Source organism: Rousettus aegyptiacus, unplaced genomic scaffold, assembly GCF_014176215.1.
Source record: "Rousettus aegyptiacus isolate mRouAeg1 unplaced genomic scaffold, mRouAeg1.p scaffold_m13_p_7, whole genome shotgun sequence".
In the NCBI taxonomy this organism is placed as follows: Eukaryota; Metazoa; Chordata; class Mammalia; order Chiroptera; family Pteropodidae; genus Rousettus; species Rousettus aegyptiacus.
In genome coordinates this window covers 84,276,390-84,292,863 of record NW_023416310.1, presented here as the reverse complement: position 1 = coordinate 84,292,863, position 16,474 = coordinate 84,276,390, and the positions used below count along the sequence as shown (strand labels likewise).

At 43.5% G+C, this 16,474-nt stretch overlaps 1 long non-coding RNA gene across 2 annotated transcripts in view; it reads left to right on the top strand.

Annotated features, from left to right (window-relative positions):
- Window positions 1-16,474, top strand: part of LOC107521894 — a 278,462-nt gene that overhangs the window by 173,947 nt on the left and 88,041 nt on the right. The window lies entirely within an intron of this gene.

The window sequence follows — 16,474 nt, the reverse complement described above, 5'->3', positions numbered from 1 at the left end:
ATATTTGCAAATTGGGGAAATTGGTCTTTGCCGCTCTATTTTATATTTTGGGCTTCCCTCTAAAAACTCCTTATTCTAGATACCGTCTGTGATACTCCAGTTTTTCTGTGCCCCAGAGTTGCCTTCTTTTAACTGTGTCTTCTGATTAGTTGTTCAGGTAAGATGCATCCTGTCTAACAAGTGAGGGAATCTATGATCCTTCCTGATGAGCTCATGCATACTTCCATCGGCCTTCCCTTCATCCCGTGGTGGTGGCTCATGACACACACTGGTGGCAATTCTAGGTCTCCAGGCTACACTCTGAAAAATTATAACCTTAACTTCTTCAATGGCCCTTTTGAAAGACACAAACCAATTTTCAGTGCCCAGCGTACAGTGAAAATTCCGAGTCTCTTGTTCGAAAGTTCTTGAGAATTTCAAAATGACGACAGTTGAGCATTAAACCAAAGGCAAGGCCCTTCCAAGTATGAGACTCCATGTAACTGCACGGGTGCACGCCCATGAAGTCAGCCCATGCGTGTGACACAGGAGTTCTCAGTGCTTTCCAAGCCCACAGCATTGGGGACAGTCCATTCCAGTTATATAGAGACCCTCCCCAAACTGGCGACACCTTTATCTCCTCCTCCTATCTACTAGGCATGTTCTAACCACCATAAAGACACTGACTTCCAGCAATTAGTTGTCTAAGGAGTTTGACAACCTTCAGGAATGTTGCCTACTCATCTTCGTTCCCTGTAGAGAAAGTGGGATGTGTTCCAGCATCAGAGCAGCAGCTTCACTCAGCTTCTTCCAACCGCCCTTGGAGATGCTGCCATAGACTGAGTGTTTGTGTCCAGAGTGCTCATGTTAAAACCTAATCCTCAATGTGATGGTATTGAGAGGCGAGGCCTTTGGGAGGTGATTAGGTCGTGAGGATGGAGACTTCATGAACAAGATCAGTGTTCCTATAAAAAAGACCCCAGAGAGCCTCCTCACCCCCTTTCTCTTAGGAAGACTCAGAGAGGAAACAGCCGTCTTTGAATTGGGAATGAGGCCCTCACCAGACGGCAAATCTGCCAGTGCCTAGATCTTGAACTTCCTAGCCTCCGGAACTGTAAAAAATAAATTTCTGTAGTTGAGCCACTCAATCTATGGTATCTGTTATGGAAGCCCAAATGGACTAAGGCAGATGCCAAGGAAGGGTTTTGATTTGTCCTCATTTTATTTTAACAGTTTGTCTGGGTTCACCTACTAGAGCACTTATCTATTTCTTCACAGAGTTGAAAGTTTGCCCAAGTCTTCTAAGATCTGTGGTCTTGATGGTATGGGAGTGTATTTTATTTTATCTTAAAAAAAATTTTTTTTCCCCTACCTAAATCAAAAGGAGGTTAAGAATACTTTTAGCTTATGTTGTCTAACTCCTCTACAGTTCAATTCCACATCAAGGTAACAGAGAAACTGTGGCGTGTTCTCCAGTAGGGCAGGCCAGCAGGAGTTCCCAGCATGGATCTGTGATGCTCTGTGATCCACTCACAGCTTTGGAGAGTATACCACACAGGGGAGGACTAGTCTGCTCCTGTTCGAAATTCTAGGAAACACCAAAAGATTGCTACAAGACCTGGAAGTTATGTTTCTATTGTCCTTGCCCTTCCTTTGACGAACTAAGTCAGTAAGTTTGTTAAGTGAGTGCACAGGGCAGATGAGGTCAAAGTGCTGTCTTCCGTCCCCACAGGGCCAAGGCCAAGATGTTCTATTTCCCTCTACTACCATTTACAGTCCTTGTCTGCAGTGGTTAGGCCAGCATCCATTCTGATAGGCTGAAGCTATGTTATATCAATTTTTAAATTTTGTTTATTATCGTTCACATGACCATTTGCAATTTGGTGTCACACAAATGTGCAACTGAGGGTGCCTGGAATGACGACATGGTGCCTCCAGCTTATACCAGCTCACAAACTCTTCCTACCCTGCGTTCAGTGATGTAACATCGACAGCTTAGAGTCAGCCATGGTGGGAGTATTTACACCACAGAAATCAGCAAATGCTGCAAATTGGGGCTTTTTTGTTTTCTTTTGAAAACCAGCTTATCGACTCATCACACATTTTAGATGAGAGATATGTGACTCATTCGTTTAGTTATCCATTCTTTATTTCATTCACGGTGCAGTCAAAACATTTATTGCTGGATATTTTATCTCCCACACTAGGACATCTTCTAGGGATGCTCTTATGAATTATATCGGCACAACCCAAGGTAAACAGAGACTGTCTTGGGCAAATGAGAATGTGTTGGCACCATCTTCTACTGCCTGCAGGCACTGTGCTGATTGTTGGGAATATAGCAGTCAGCTGAGGGATGTGATCTCTGTCCTTCTGACATTACAGCCTAGTGGGCGAAAGGAATATATTAAGTAGCATTGCTTACTGCTTTATCTCCCAGGAATATTATCAAGGGGTTTAAATCAAATACTATAAAAAACAGCAATGTAAAATTCGACGTTATCTTTATCATCTAACTTTACGAAATTTTGAGTCATGATGATATAATTTGTTTTACAAAACAAAACACATAACCACTACTGTGTTCAAAGTGTCACCCTAAGAGGCTGTATATTTATCCCAGAGAGGCTGTTATTACAGAATGCTTGAGTCCTGAGGATATTTTGAATGGCTTTGATGATAGTCAGTGTGCATCCTTGCAGTACAGATTCACCTTTTGAAATGGACCAGAAGTTATTTGGCATTACATGTGATGGAGAAAGAAAGTGCCCAGGCTGAGGAGAACACTTCATTTTAAAATAGGGTGGAATCATAGGTCACGTGATGAAGTTTCCTATGTGGTTAGCTAAAGCGGCTTTGTCAATAGATACCCAAGAAACTTTGCGAAGTGTAGTTTCACTCAGTTCTTTTGAATACGCAATCTTAATTGCTTAAATCGCCCCCAAGAGCTTTTGATCACATCTTATACAGTTTGGGTATATAGTAGCCTGGTTTTTATGTTGCAGCTTCATGAAAAGCTTACTGATAATTTTTTTTTTTTCCGTCTGGTACAGCATTGAAGAGGTTAGTCAAAAGTCCAAATGCCCTAAATACGGTTAATCTTAAAATGTTGCTATGCAGAGAGAGAGCAGTTGCTGCCACCAGTGTTTGGAAGGAGCTACTCTGCACACGAATTCCCATTACTGGAAACTGAGCTCGAGCCCAGCTCCTGTCCCACAGCCATCCCATCAGCACAGAGTCACAGAGCATCTACCTCGTAGCAGGGCTCAGCTTTGGGCACAGCAGCGAGGGAAAGTCACAGGCCTCCTATGTCCTTAGAAGTTACAGCCTAGCGGGGAGAGATGGGCTTTGCTCAAACCATACACATCAGTGAAAGGAAGGTTTCAAACCGCTGTACTAAATGCCATAAAAAGAAAGTCCAAGGCCTTATGAGAGAACAGAACCTTCCTGAAGAAGAAAGATTCAAGCCAGCATGTGAAGGATGAGTAAGAATTAACTGATCAAAGGGAGGGAACAAACAACAAACAAACAAATTGAGGGAAGAGAAGAGTATGTGCAGAAACCCAGAGGCTAAAGTTAGGATCCGGGAAACCGTCTAATTTGGGGATCACATGGCCAAAGTCTTCTATTGATAAGTGAGGAAAGTTGAAAGGTCAAGTGAAGAGACCAGATGTCCTGACTCGTACGTTCCTCGTTCAGGATGTTTGCCAGCACCATCCCATCACTGCTTGAATTCTAGATGTGCCTGGGGCACGCAGAGAACCTAAGAGCTGAGGGGATCAACAGGTGTTGCTCTTGAGGTTAGCATCTGGGGCTCGTACACACACAAACACACACATACACACACACACACACACCCACAAGTACATGTAGATGCGCATACATACAAACACATGAATGTGCACACAAACACACAGCTATTTTTACATGTGTATACACATACATACACCTATATGTTTTTTGCCGGGTTTTTTTTTTTTTTTTGGTTTAGAAGGGTGGCTCTTTATCTACATTATATTAAGCAGCAGGGTAGCATTGCAGGAAAAAAACACTGAATTCAAATTTCGTCTATATCAGTACAAATCACTATGTCATTTCATGCCCGTTTTCTTATCTGTAAAATAGGGACGAATAACAAATCCTATGGTCTAAGTAATGCACTGGTTTTAAAGCGGTGCTTATGAGATGGTTAACATAAAATCATTATGTATACATAATACATTATTATATTATCATTAAACAGCCAGAAAGTTAAATGATGATTCAGAGAGGTCTCTTGTGCAGCGACACCACTACTTTGCTTCCTTCTTTACCTGTCAGTCTGGAAATCGTTTACCTCCACCATGGCCACGTAATACAGGCTTCGGTGCCCTAGCACCGTGAGAACTGCTCCCCTCCAACCCCACGTCAGGCTCAACGCCCTTCCCTGCAGGGTTCAGGGTCATGCCCTGTGGAATCAGACAAATCCAGATCACTATTCCAACTCCATTACTTTCCAGCTCAGTTGCCCTTAGAAAAGCTGCTCGATCTTTTTTGAGTCCCAGTTTCCTAATTTATAGAGTTTGGATATTAATATTTCCCTCATTGACTCATGAGGAGTGGAGGCCATTGTCTGGAATCCCCGGGGCTCCTGTCTGATACACAGGACGCCTCAGGAGGCTGCACCATCTGACAGCGAAGCGCTGTGCTTCCAGCTTCAGCTCCAAACATCGCCAAACACCCAGAAGCTTTGTGCATCTGTTGCACCATTATGAACCTGTCATTCTGCGAACTTTAAAAATCTTTTGGGGATACTATTTATATTTTCAGTCTGTTCCATGTCTTGAGATGGATTCAGTTGTTCGTTCATTCAACAAACATCGATTGAGCACCTCCGATGTGTCAGCCACCATCCTGGGCACTCGGTGTATATCATGAGCAAGATAAACAAAAAGTGCCACCCTAGCGGGGGATGATGGGCAATAAACGATACACACAACATATTCATAAATTCTGTAGTAAACTTGCAAATGATGAGTGCGGTGGGGAATGAAAGAGCCGTGTAGTTGTTTAATGGGCTTAAGGTTTCAGTTATGAAAGATGAATAAGTCCTAAATGTCTACTGTGCAGCATGATGTCCGTGGCAGACCATACAGGATCATGCGCTCAGAATTGTCGAGAGGGTAGATCTCATGCCAGGTGTTCTTACCACCAAAAAACAAAACCAAACAGACAAAAGCAAAGGGACAAAAAGTGATAATGGTGTCATCTGTATTTGCACAAGCCGAAACTCGTCTAATTGTATACATTGAATATGAGCAGTTCTTTATATCTCAATTATATGTGTAAATTATTTCTTACATATTAAACTTATAGATGATAAATGTATATGGGTTAAATAGAAAACTTTTTTTATATATAAAAGTAGTGTAAATTTATCAAGAACGCCAAGATGAGCAGTGGGCGCGCGTGTGTGCAGAGTGGTCCCGGCGTGCATGATCAGAAAGAGGCCGCCTCAGCAGAGACTCGCGGGAGAGAAGAGAGTGAGCCATGTGGCGCCCTGGAAAGTGGGGGAGACAGAGAACGCTCCATGCAAAGGGAACAGGAGCATGGCTGACGTGTAGGAAGAGTAACAAGGAAGCCGGTGTGGTGGGAGCAGAGCGAGCAAGAGGGAACGCATTAGGAGAGGAGGCTGAAGAGTTAACAGAAGGCTGAAGGGCCTTGTTGGCATCGTTTAGACTCTGGATTTCACCCTGAATTTATTCGTTGACAAATAGGTTATTGTTTGAGGTTTCTGTTTCACGGACAGCCATGTGCTAGAAGTCTCGGTAACCAGGAAAAAGAAACAAACAGGAATAATCTTCTGGTCTCTTCGCAATTAAAACTAGCGGACAATCAAGGACATCCGTTAATGCACCCTTTCTTTTGTTTACCTTCTCAATGCATATGGCCCTTCCTCTGGTGACTGTGAGGATACAGCAGTGAGAAAAACCAGGGGAGGTCCCTACACACGTGGAGCCTTCGGTCTGACACAGGGTCTCTCTCTCTCTCAGGACCATTAACATTTTGTGCCATGTAATCCTTTGTCATGGGTGCTGTCCTGTGCCTTGTAGGGTGTTAGCAGTATCCCTGTCCTCTCCCCACTACATGATAGTAACACCTCCCCTAGTTGTGACAACAAAAATATGTCTGTAGACACTGACATTGTAGTTGTCCTCAAGTGAGGACAGGCAAAATCATTCCCAGAGGATCACATATCTAACTGGAAATAATGGACTTTTGACACTCTGTTTGGTTGGTGCAGCTAAACCTTTGTCCGATTATCTGGAATCCCTCACCTTATGAGATTCGGAAGGAGGCAGAGTCTGTCTCCTTGTACAGAGTCTGAAAATGCCAGAAACTGGCCTTCCCGAGTCCCCTGACATTGAGGGTACACACTTAGGCTTGGCTGATCATAATGTCAACCACCTACTCCTGGTTTCATACCTGAAGACAGAGTTGCAAAGAAGCAGGGCCTCTGGAAGCCTCTTGGGCATTGATAGTGGGTACAGCAAGATAGAGTTTCCAGGAGAGTAGAGGAAGGCTGGTCCTCAAGACAGCCTGATTCAGAGATGATTCAGAGCCGATCCATCCAGCAGTTCTCAGTTCTGGAGGAAGTACTATCTTTCTCATGCCTTTTTGTGACAGGTTGGGGTCATCTTCCAGGCCAGTAGTTTCTGAGTTTGGTTCCCACTGGCATTTTTACCCTATATCCTTTTGATAAATTCTCTTCCTGCATCAGCCAGCCCAGTTCAGTTCTGTTGCTTGCCACCGAGAACTTTGCCCGAGACAGAAGGTAAGATGTTGAATAAACAGTAGCTGTCTCTAAAGAGAGACTGAAGGGGTTGGTGCTCAAACCTTGGACAGAATGAACCCTTTACCAAGTGTTGCCATTTGAGTGTGCTTACCTATTTTTGACTTTTTAGCATCCTACCCTCATGGCCTTAAGGTTTTTTGAGAAGAGGAAGCAATCAAAATCTTAAGTGGTCAGAGGCACTATCTCAAGCCTTTCCTGAAGGGAGAATAATAACTAGGTGCGGGTGACATTGTGCTACATGTGGGGACTTGGGCTGCGGATGGAAGCCTCAGAGGGCTCTCCACCGAATGCCACCCATCACAACCTCTGAACTTTCTTTGAGCTACCGAATGGTGGCAACAGTTTTTAATAGACTCTTCCGGTGGTGTGGCTCAGACCAGAAGGTGACCTTCACAACTTAAGACCTTTTTGGTATCTCTGCCGGTTGATAACTAGGTTTGAATCTGGCCCTTCTTCCACCAGGTTCTGTGAGAGAATTAAATCCCGATGCCTAATGCATCTTTCGTATGCAATTAGAGGGAAGATATTTATCACATAATGATGGAAATCAGAACAGATATTAAGAGCTCAGTCCGAGCACATTTCCTATGTCAGGGGCTGTTCCAAGAGCTGCATATGCCTGTTTTCATTGGTCTTCACCTTGGTGGTATGAAGCAGACATGATTACTATCCACATTTTATAGATGGGAAAACTGAGCCGGCGAGTGGTTAACTTGTCCCATGTCACACAGTCAATGAAGGGCAGAGCTGGGAGATTAATGATGGATTGAATGATCAATTGATTGATTGATTGATTGATTTAGGAATACCCACCCCTTTCCACATAATGATTAAATCTCATGGTCTTGAAGCCATGCTAGCTACGAAACTTACTTTTAATTTTAGTTTCTCATTGTTAAAGTAAAAATAAGTAGCGGTATCTAAACTTACAGGGATATGAGAAGATTAAGTGAATTAACACACGTAAAAACAGAATGGTGCCTGGCACCAAGTAAACATTCAATAAATGTCAGCCAATATTATTGATGTTATTGTTATTTCTTTGTGCATAACTCAGGCAGACCGACCCCAGAGCTTATGTTCTAACTACTGCCCTGTATTGTTCTTCATACTAGATTCCATGTCCTCAGTTCCTGAGCTGAATGGTTGATTATATATTGAGCATTCGATAAATACTTCGTGAATAAATGAATGAACAAATACATGAATAACTCATTCAATTAGCGAAAGACACAGAGGAGAACTGGGTCTAGTCCTACTGCATGGAGTTAGGAGGGAGAAACACAAACTCACATTTTTTAGGATAAAGAAAAATAATCACCTGTATTTGCTATCATGAACGGATCAAGAGATGTGCCTTCTTTCAAAGAAAAGTGACCAGCTTGTCTACACCAAAGCAAGCCACAGGCCTTTGGCGCTGGACCTCCCAAGTATTCTGAAGCACTGGTCTCTCTCACTTTCTCTTTGCGTCTTCATTTGTGCCTAAGCCTCCCCCCAACCCCAGCCTGTGCTGTGAATTCCATGGCCGTAGCTTATGCCAGTAAAAAGCCTTTCATGCTCTGCTAATGTGGCATTTGTTTGGTAATATGCGGGAGAGAGCATTAAAAATAAATCCAGAAATGGCATCTTATAAATTTGGATTTTCTGTTCTCATAATTTATAGGAGTTCATGTTAGAGAGCACTGTCTTATGCATAAATACAATTTCTTTGTGAGCTGATGATGGAATTTATATCAAAGGAGGTTGAACATATACTTCATGAACTCAGCATCCACTATTATAAGCTATTTCATGTATAACTGGAGACAAATGATCTCTCCTCCTGTTTGTCTTAACTTAAAATTCAGTTGGTTTGCTTGAATTCATTTCCAAGACACAGGAGTGGGGGCAGGGAACCCAAGATTTATACATCTTTAATATAATCAATTCTGAACATATCTTTAGACAAATAATTTAAAAATCTATGCATCATGAAACACCTCTATTAATTTCAGGATACACAGTTTGGTGAATTTTTATGTGATTGTGGGTTTGTGTATTTAAGGAGATTAAAAAAAAAAAATCCTTCTTCTTTTTCCTTCCTCCTCAGAAAGAAATTTTAACAGGAACGTTTTGAAATAAAATCCCACGAGGAAACAATCCCCTTAGACAATTAGACTGGGAGAAGCTCCCCTGAGGGCAGACAAAAAAAAATCTGTAAAAATAATTGCTGTGCTGGGTTTCTGCTGTCTCTTGGCTGAGTGTAAGAAAAGGCAGTTCTGCCTGTTCTCACACTCATCGAAGGCACACACGCACATGCACACACACAGAGAGCAAGTGCGTCTGTCTCTCTATGGCGTGGGCTTGTGACACTGCTATGTGTAACTACCTGACCGCACTTGGGGCCTTCCTGGCAAGCATCAGTGATTCAGAGACTGTAGGCAATATAAAATAACAATCAGGTCATTTACAGGGTTCTGCCAAATATTAACCTTATATTCAATTCTCCTCCAACCTTTCAGAGCCCCTAATGTGAACCAGGCCAGCTCCCACATCACTTCCCGATATTCTGGAATGGGGGTGGCAGCAATGGGCGAGTGCGGGAACTGGTACACACTTGTTAGAAATCTTTTAAGGGAGCATGTTTATAACAAGATAATGATGCGGTTTGTTGCTGTTGTTGTTGTTTTAAGCACCAGAAAGATTGTTTAATTGCCCTCCTCTTCCTTAGGGGAAACACAAAGGTTAATTCGTCCAAGAAAGTAGGGTTTGCATTTGCCCTGAAGATAACAGAATTACTTGAGCTGTGGTCCAGGGTGTAGGAAACTGTGGTTTAAGGCCAGGTGGCCGAGAGGGTTTTGGCAGGGAAGACTAAAGTTATGGTTTTATGTGAGGGAATTGCTTTGGACGAGAGTCATGCCGTAGTGCGTTTAATGCCACACTTAGAAGTGCATCCAGACAGTTAATATTGTATTAATGTTTATTTTTAACATAGTACCGTAATTAGTTTTAGCACTTTAAAAGACATCATAGATTGGACCGTGACCTCTACTTCTTCACTTCTCCTTTTTGTAGCAACCACTTTTGGGCCCTTACCATGTGCCAGACACCAAGGTTGACGAGCATTCTCATTCTCTTTAATCCTTACAGCAACCCCTCAGGGTGAGTGCTGTTAACATCTATCTCCATTTCAGAGATAAGGAAATACTTTTCCCAGGTCAAGTCTCCCTGAATATGGTCCTGGGTGCCCAGGCACACGAGCCTTCTGTTTTAAGTTGACATTAGCCATCCAAGCCTGCATCTTTTCTCCAGGCATTTCCGGTCTTCACTTTCAAATGCCAAGGAGGCAAAGGCAACTGAACCTATCTGAGCCATGTCACAGAGAACTATGCTTCTCAAATCATTCCTGATAATCGCGACCCAGTAGGGAAATAGCTCCTCAGAAAGCCCCTCTGTTTGAAGACTGGTATTTATGCATCCTCTCTCCCTGCTGTATAAATCCTCGCCAAGTTCTCTTTCCCTGTCTAAAGACCGATCCTACCTTCCTACGGAAGGAAGGCCTGGGAGAGCATCAGTGCAATTTCCAGCTTGAAATGAAGCCAGGTGACGGCTTCAGCAACAACGGCAACAACAATGCTATTCTCTCTGGTTTTCTCTGTGAATTGTTGTTATCACTTCTTCATTGGAAGCAGCGGACACATTTCTTGTCAGCCAAGACACTACATCTTACAGTTAGTGAGTCTTCTTTGAATGCATTTCTTTCTTTGTGGAGTGGAAGTGATGTGTGGGGGGGGGGGGATGAGGGGGAGGGAGTCAAATTCTTAAGCGAACAGAGTGTTAGAATAAACAGTTCTGCTTGGATGTTGGGAAGGTGTTTTAAGGCGAGGACCGGGCTATGCAGTCAGGAGACCCAGTTATAACAGCAGGGCTGTTATTTTAACAATAGGTTACCAGATCCATTGGGCAATCTGACTAAAAGCCCATATTTATTTCCCTAATTTTATAAACATTTAATAGGTCCTTATTAAACACATCAGCCAGCATGATTTAATAACACAATCAGTCTAGAAGTTTAAGAAAATTGAAAACAGGATTTGAATGTAATGCAGCCACAATTACTGGAGATTATAGGGAATCATTCCCATATGTCTCCAGTGGAGAGCTGCTAATCTCTGTTTGCGTGGAGGTGATTTCCTTTGGAACCCTGCCCAGCCTTCAACAGCACAAGCACTGAACAAATTAGATTTGAAAGTCCCCAATTTTATGACTAAGGTAATATACTCTGTGAATTTAGAGAAACACCGAGTTCCTATTTTCACTGGCTCTCAAATGCTGGACAGAGACCTTGATTTCATTTAGTTTGGCTCCACTTAGAATATGGTCATAGGTTTGAAGGGGTCAGCATATGTTTCTGTGTGTCTTTCATAGATACTCTAACAACTCCTCTCCACCCATATTGCTGAGGCATTTGCATCATGGCTCGATGAATGACGACAGGTCTCAGAAATGTACTGCAATTAAACCTGAAGACAGCCTGCTGCTCGGGGCCTGGGGACCCGCTCTCCCTCCTCTGCACGTCAAGCCCCCACCCCATTCTCCGTCCTCTGCGCGGAGGCCCTCCAGGTGGCTTTCCTTATACTCAGAGAGTCGCGACCTGGTAAACGAGGCTTTGCTCTGTCTTTCTGAGGCAGCTTCTAGGAAAGGGGTGCAATCTTTGCAGGGAGGTGGGATTTCTTGACGCTGGGTAAAACAGCAAGGACCATTAGGCTAAAGACTGAAGTTTTAAGGGAAACAGTTTTAGGGGCCAAGCTGAGAATAGGTTTCCCATCAGACTGACAGTCCCTACCTTGAGATTCTCTTCCCATCCTGCCTCCTGCTTTTTCACAACTGGAAAGGCATGATAACAATGACTCCCTGTTCCTGGGCACTCACTATAGGCCAGCACATTATACTATTAGATACTTTAAACCTCATCACAACCTAATAAGGTCAGCATCACGAATTACGTTTGACGGGAAAGGAAACTGAGATTCTGCCACCTTTTGTACCTTTCCATGGTCTCAGCAACAGAAGGACTCAAACCCCAAGATGTTTCATTCCAGAGCTCCTATTTCTTAATCGCTGTTTGGAGCTTGCTTCCAGCAACAGTGAAGATAATGAGATGATAGCAGTGCTTTATGTGTACATGGAGAGGAAACGTAGGTTTTTCCTAAACATCTTCCCACTCAATCCCAGAGTTCCGGTTTTATTCACTGAGTTTCTTCCTGGCTGTTTCTGTTTATGATGGTCCTTGTAGCTTTTGAAGATACAGAAGTAGCCAAAGGGAGAAGAGCCAAAGGACTTGAGGAAGAATTTTGGCTAAGGTTTAGAAAATGTGCTGGGCAGCTTACAGAGAGCAAGAGAAAATGAGATTTTAAAGTTCTTAAATTAAGATTTATCAAACAATTACATGTGCTAGGCACTATTCTAAGCCCCTTTCTTATATTTCTCTTTATTTTAATCCTCCCAATTCTGTGAGGTAGTTCTCTCCTAAATAATCCATAGTTTACCTGTGTTAGATAATTCGTTCAAAGTTACGCAGCTAGTAGGTGGCATTTACACCCAGGCTCTTTGGGTCCAGCGCCTATTCTTAGCTCTACACTGAGGCAATTGTATATCAAATAGTCTTTTCAAGCCGAGAAATACAAATGAGGAATTCAGGTTACTTTCAGGTTCATTTTCGTTTGCTAAATTGTATGTATTTGGCATTCAGTGGACCCCTTGTCTGAAAACTTTAGTAGAGTTATCTAAGCATTGTGGGATAAAGACACGTTACTTAGGAGCTTGCATTCTGAGCCCACACTCTCCTCCACACCACACCCACACCCACACACATGCACACACACACACACACACGCACACACACACTCGCACATATACACTATACACATTTATGTGATACAACTCATGAGCACAAACGAAGTCATTACTATATACACTAAGGTTATATGTACTGAACATTGAAACAGAGTAGAACAAAACTAAACCTTTCAGACAATCACGAAGACCAAAATTCCCTATCCGTCCACCAATCTAGCCAGGGATCGGGTTGCCTAAAGGTGGAAAGTTTGAACACCCAGACACTTGCATATAGACTTCTCTTTCCTTCTCTACTTTAATCTAGAGCAATTGGTCCTCAACTTGAGCATGCATTAGAATACTGTAGAGAATCAAATGCACCAAGACAAACGGTCCCCCCTAAGTCTATGGGCACTGAGGGCTCTGCTTGCCCTGTCAACATGAGACCCCCTCCGAGGAAAGCTGACTCAGTGACACAACACATGGAGGCTTTTGAAGTACCCCGACCACCTTCTTTGTCTGAGGTCCCTTTCACCAACTCTGAGAGGTAGCCAGTCCAGGGCCTGGCCCAGTGCGATGTCATATTTACGCCAATATTTTGATGGTGACTCCAGCACATGGAAAAACCTCATCTTAAATTAGAATATGCCAGACTCTAAAGAGAACCTCAAAACTGCCCTGAAATACAGTTTCTGGGCCACATAGAGTAGCATCTTTTTTACAATGGTTTACTTTTACTATGAATGACTCAAATGGTTCCTAGAGCCATTACACACAGCAGCCTGAGTATTTGACAACTTTTCAAAAGAAATACGGATAAATTCAGTTGACCTCTCTGAGAACAAATCCAACTAAATAAACAGCAAATAGGCTTTTCCGTTTCCAAAAGACAATGCCTTCTTGAGTATCATCCCATTCCGTCACTAAGTATTTTATTTAATCTTTTCGGCGCAGATTTCCACCAACCCCCCCCCCCCCCAGTGTTCATTCTAGTTGCATAATGAGGCTGAGTGTTTGAGAGCGCCACCTCCCTGGAGCCCACCTGCCTTGTGCTGACTCCTCGCCGCTGGCTTCGTGTCCTTAGGCAAGTTCACTCCATCTGTCTGTGCATCAGTTTCCCCAGCTAAAATGGGGACGATAATGGAATCTACCTCTCGAGGTGGTCGTGACGATTCTATTAGTTAATCCACACGAAGTACTTAGAACAAGGGCTGGCACCTATTAAGAGTTTGACTGATGTTATCTCCTTTGCCCTCAAATGGGAAAATGCCTCAATCAAGACGCAGTCATCGGGCGAGGTAGAGATTTGGTTTCAAAATAATAAAACCAGTGGAGGGTTACGTCACAGCCAAAGAATGGGATTTTAGAATCAATCGAACCTGAGTTTGTATCCTGACTCTGCCTCTTTCTAGAGCTGTCATCCATGTAACTTCTCTAAGCCTCAGTTTCTTCATTCGAGGATGACGATAATGCCTATTTTAGGAGCTTAATGCGTGGAACCTACACGGGGCAGTGTGTGATCAGATACAAACACGAATGGATAACTTTCGTCCCCCATTTTTTTAATCTCCATTGAGGATGAGAGCGTGGGGCTGAGGCCCATCAAATGTCTGGCAAAAACCTATAGAAATAACATTCCTGTGGTAATTCCTCCTAATATGCAGTGACCTAAGAACATTTCGAGCATTTTATTTTCATGTCTGCTCCAATAACTGAAAACAATTTAAAGAAGCAAAATATCAGGGCCAAAATTTTTCAAAGAGATTTTTTTTTTCCACCTCTAGCTTGAAAGCAAATTGTAACTTTCTAAGCAAGCAAACAAAAAGGGCCTTTATGCATATCTGATTAGCTCATTTCCTTTGATTTTGGTGAATGATGTCATTTGGGCCCAGCTGTTGGTATGCTGCAAATGATTTCCCTTCCTCGTGTTTCAGCAAGCCATTTCTGCCCCTAATGGAATTACTTTGACTGGAACCCAGCATTTTTCATGGTTCACCTCTCCTATCAGCTGATACCCAGGACTCCTCTGGAAAGAATGAGGAAAGGCTGCAAAGGCATTTAAATGCCTGCAGAACAATAACTTCATATAGACTCTTATCACGCAGTTGTCCTTTTTGAGGTCTCTTTGTTGCCAGTGCCTTAGCTTCTTCTCGATTCATCCTATAAAATAATAGCGAGAGCCTGAGGTGGATGAGGGGCTCTGAATTAAAGGGTCCCAGGTCCTCAAAAGCAGACTTGGCCTGCCTCTTTTCACCTCATGTGCTTACAACCGAGCTGACACGTTGACGGGGAAGGCAGCGGGGCTGTGGAGAGAACGAGGTAATGCACGAGAGCCTTGGCTTTCCAGTTCTGCTGACCCCGGTCCAAGCCACAGTGCTGTGCCTTGCTAGCACAGTACTGGAGGCTCTGTCAGCCTCTGTTTCTTACAGGTAAAAGGCAGCGACTAAAAGTGAGCACAGATGATGGTGGAGGCTATGCACAGAGAGGGGCAAAGAGTATGTTGGGAAAACTGTACTTGATGCTCAGTGTTTCTATGAACCTAAAACTACTCTAAAAAATAAAGTTAATATTTTTTTAATAGTAAGCACAGAGGATTGCCGTGAGAACAGGCCCACAAAGTATCGGCTGCTTCTAGTTATCTAATAAACTGGTTACTGATATCGGGCTAGGGCTCCTCTGCTCTGTGAGGGATTTTCAACCTAGCCACTAGTGACATTTGGGGCCATTTTTTACTTGCGGGGTGGGGATGTCCTGTGAATTGTAGGATGTTTAGCAGCATTCCAGAATTCCTGGTCTCTCCCCACTACATGCCAGCAGCAACCCCCCCCCCCAACACACACACACACACACACACACACACACACACACACATACACACTCAGTTGTAACAACCAGAAACATCTCCAGACACCTGCCAAATGTCTCTTGAGGAACAAAACTGCCACTGTTTGAGAATCACCATGCTAAGTTAAAGGGGAAACACTGATCGGTGCATTCCATGGCTCTGCCTCACGGTCAAGGTGAAAACTCTTTGAGAGTTTTGCTCGCTTGTCTCTATAGTACTCACACCCATCTGCTCCGATTGGTCTCACAAGCATACCTGGCCCACTCACCGCTGGCCCTGATCTCCAGCTCCCACATCTGGAATGCACTGTTTCTCCCCACCCTGCCATCTCACTCTCTTGTCTGAACCCTTCCTAGCTTCATTCAGCCCCCAACTCCTTCAATAATAAAACGTCCTGAATCCTTTACGCCTTCTGCGTCATCTTCTCTTCCTAGCTTCTTAGTGTGCTGCTCAATATAGCGCCTAATTCTGCCCTAGTCCTACAGAGATTGCCTTAGAGACAGGGGCTTTTAGAGCTTTTAGTGCAAATCGTGTAATCTAGTGTCCTCTGGATCAGACAAGGAAAGCAGGGCCCAGAGAAATACAAGGACTTGTCCAAGGTCGTAGTGCTGATTGATAGCAGAGTTGTGCCCGTAACCCCTGCTTGGCAGCTGTTACCCTGGAGCGCATCACCACAGGATGTCCAGTGTCCCTGTGTCCGACCTGTTCCTTCATCCACACACAGCAGCTCCATCTGCAAACTAGTCGGCAGGTCCAGACGCATCAGCTATTCAGAGATATTCAAAAGCTTCTGCTCTTTGCACAGATGCTTAGTTTAAGACTTCCCCTCCTTGTTCTCCTTGCTTACACTACACCCTATTTAATCTCAACAGTCAGGGAAATGGTATAAGCAGTCCTTCTCCAACTTGAACCTGTACCAGAATCCCTGGAAAACTTTTTAAAACACAGATTGCTGGACCCCTCGCCACCCCCCAGAGCTTCTGATTCTATAAGTTTGG